This window comes from Perissodus microlepis, unplaced genomic scaffold (assembly GCF_051167445.1).
Source record: "Perissodus microlepis isolate ML-2025 ecotype Zambia unplaced genomic scaffold, ASM5116744v1 scaffold_43, whole genome shotgun sequence".
Classification (NCBI taxonomy): Eukaryota; Metazoa; Chordata; class Actinopteri; order Cichliformes; family Cichlidae; genus Perissodus; species Perissodus microlepis.
Window position 1 is genome coordinate 26,850 of NW_028182065.1, and position 3,249 is coordinate 30,098.

The following is a 3,249-nucleotide window of genomic DNA, read 5'->3' on the forward strand; positions in this document are numbered from 1 at the left end:
ACTGTTGGTATAGGTATGACATGAATTTGAATCTCCATTATCACAGGTTTTAATTGGGAGGCAACATGCAGATATACAGGAGGACTATAAACAGCAATTCCTATTGCATACAACTGTTTTAGAAAATACCAACAACACTGTTAATTTATCACTTGCTGGTCTATAGACTTTACAGTGTGGATGGATGGAAAATCCATCTGGCTCCACTCTGGCTGAATTGGTGCTACAAACAACTCTGCGCTCGGCTTTCCTGGCTGTGTGTGGATTTATACTTACACATCCAAATTTTGACCCTATTTTTCTTCCTTTCAGCTGATTGGTCAATTTTATGTCAATCACCAATTAAACAATCCAATCAGAGAACATCTCCAGAAGTTGATTCTGTTCATCTGGACGTAGCATTTTCAGTGGGAGAAAATGCTGCAAGCGCTACGTCCAGATGAACAGAATCAACTTTTGGAGATTTACTTACCTGGATGATTGAGCATGCATCAACACAATCAGAGAACAGATCGGTTTGGCTCTTGGAGGGCTGCATTACGGAGCTTCAGGTCCTGGAAGAATAAATTCCCTTTTACATACCAGACCAGCATTTTTCTTCATTAGCACGAAGGAAAACAGTCTGTGCGTGTCAGAGTTCAGTGGTTTTTGTGTCACAGGGCTTATAATATGTGTAAAAATCTGGCCAGGGACCATCACATCACACTGCTATCATATTTTTCTGTTGCTATCATGTTTCTTTTCTGAGATGTTGTTACTTTTATGACAGATGTAACGAGAAAGTTAAATTTTTTATTCTAATCAAATATTTGATTCTGATAACAGATAAAGATTTTTTTTTTACTTTTGTTCTGCTATTTCATAGTTTATACAAATTTTGGCGAATTCCTATTTATTTTAACCCTTTAGCCCCCAAAAAGTCGCCAGCGACAGGTTTTTTCCCTAATTTCCTTCGGGATTAATAAAGTATTCTGATTCTGATTCTGATTTTCCAAACCTGTCTCGTCAAACCTGAGCTCTGCCAGGGGCCCAACACGCCTGGACTTTTAGAAGAAAAGAGATGTCTGAAAATAAACCACAGGGTCAAATACTTGATTTTGTTCAGTGTTTTAGAGTTATTAATTTGAATTGACTAATTTAAATATTTTATTCATGTACATTTTGATTGCCTTTAGTAAAAATGGCAAAATTTCAATTTCTTTTTTTTTTTCTGTTATTAATCCTTGATTACATTCATATAGTATACAGTAGAGGAAAAAGCCTACCAGACCTACCAGTTATCCTGCGTAACATTATTGGGGATAAAGGGTTAAGGAACCGCAATTAATTTTTTTAGTTTAGCTTGTGTTTACTACCATATTTTTTTTTAATCACCACACAGTAAACATTAAGTAATATGTAAAGCGTCCATTTATCCTCCATTCTGGTCCATTATCTTAAGCTTAGGCTGCTGCCCCTCGACCCAATCCGGTACTAAGTAGAGAGGTCCAGACTTCTCTCTCTCCAGGCACTTGGCCCAGCTCTTCCGGAGGAATCCCAAGGCATTCCCAGGCCAGCCGAAAAACATAGTCCCTCCTGGGTGTTCTGGGTCTCTTCCTGGTGGGATGTGCCCAAAACACCTCACCAGGGAGGCATCCTAACCAGATGCCAGTATCTAATCTGTCCTTTTTGTATGTTCCCCTCAGGTTGCCATGGTAGCAGATACAGGGGGAACAAGTGTAGACGATGCCACAAGAAGGATGATGAAATTCCTCATATCACCTGAACTGGCTGTGGAGTACAACATGCTTGGCTGACATGGGAAAAAAAGTTCAGAGATTTGCGTCTTTTTAATGTTGTGTATGGTAAATTAGTTTCACTTGAGACATTTGAACTTTAGAAAACTAAATTTTTTTAATAAAGTGTTTGAAAGTGTAACTGAGATTGGTTATCATGCAATTTGTATATAATTTTTACATTGTTCTTTGCAAATCATCACCAAATGAAGTAAGCTAAGATTAACTTTACTTTGGCTTGCCCATTTTTCTTCTTCTTCATTTGCAGAGGCACTGAAGAATTATTTAACATCAAAAGTCAACTTGCAAGAAGCAGAGAAGGCTCTGTCCAAGTGGTTCACTGGAGCTAAAGACAGAGGAGGACCGAGGGCTGCAAGGGTACAAAATAGACTTACGGCTCTGTAAAAAAACCAAAAAAAGAAACCCTGCTGATTCAAGATAAGCTTTTGAGTTTTCCATCTGACTTTTTCCCCATGTTGCTACAGTTCCAAATATCTAAGGAATTTTGCTGTAGTTTGACATTTCTAGTTTTTAAACGTTTACGCACTTTGGAATACAGTTACGTAAAATCACAGTTGTTGGACAAAATAAATGTGAAAAATGTTGTTTTGTGTACCTTCGTGATTTTTGAAATGGTTTTATTTACAAACTAGATTTTGTTTGCGGTCAGCTTCAATATATTTGGTGTCTTTGTGTCACAGAACCCGTATTAGCCGTCTGAAAAATTGATTTTGTGACTGTTTTACTACATGGGGCCCACTCAGTGCCAGAACTTAGTCAATTCAAACTAGAAGTAAGATGCAAATACAGAACCCACTGCTAATGCCATTCCAACTTTTTAGCTCATGTTTTCCTCATGTTGTACCCACTAAGAACTTGAAAAATGGGGCCTAGGTGGGTTTCAGTGTACTTTGCCCAGTTGGGGTCCATTTAGTTCCCAGATTTTACCAATATAACACCAAAATGGGCTTATAAAATGGGGCCATTATGGAACCCGGGGACAATCCCACTTAAAACCCACTTTTTAGCCTATGTGGTACTCACATGGTACCAACAAAAAACTTGAAAGGTGGGGCCCGGGTGGGTTTCTGTGTACTTTGCCCAGTTGGGGTCCATTTAGTTCCCAGATTTTACCTATATAACACCGAGATGGGCTTATAAAATGGGGCCATTATGGAACTCGCGGACAATCCCACTTAAAACCCACTTTTTAGCCTTTGTGGTAACCACATGGTACCCACAAAAACTTGAAAGATGGGGCCCGGGTGGGTTTCTGTGTACTTTGCCCAGTTGGGGCACATTTAGTTCCCAGATTTTACCAATACAACACCGAGATGGGCTTATAAAATGGGGCCATTATAGAACCCGCGGACAATCCCACTTAAAACCCACTTTTTAGCCTATGTGGTACCCACATGGTACCCACAAAACAACTTGAAAGGTGGGGCCCGGGTGGGTTTCTGTGTACTTTGCC

At 39.4% G+C, this 3,249-nt stretch overlaps 1 long non-coding RNA gene across 1 annotated transcript; it reads left to right on the forward strand.

Annotated features, from left to right (window-relative positions):
• Positions 1-1,803: 1,803 nt before the first annotated feature.
• Positions 1,804-2,380, forward strand: LOC146360503 (uncharacterized). The gene is made up of 2 exons (XR_014799659.1): positions 1,804-1,844; positions 2,044-2,380. It is a non-coding gene; the product is annotated as an uncharacterized LOC146360503 (long non-coding RNA).
• The last annotated feature ends 869 nt before the right edge of the window (positions 2,381-3,249 follow it).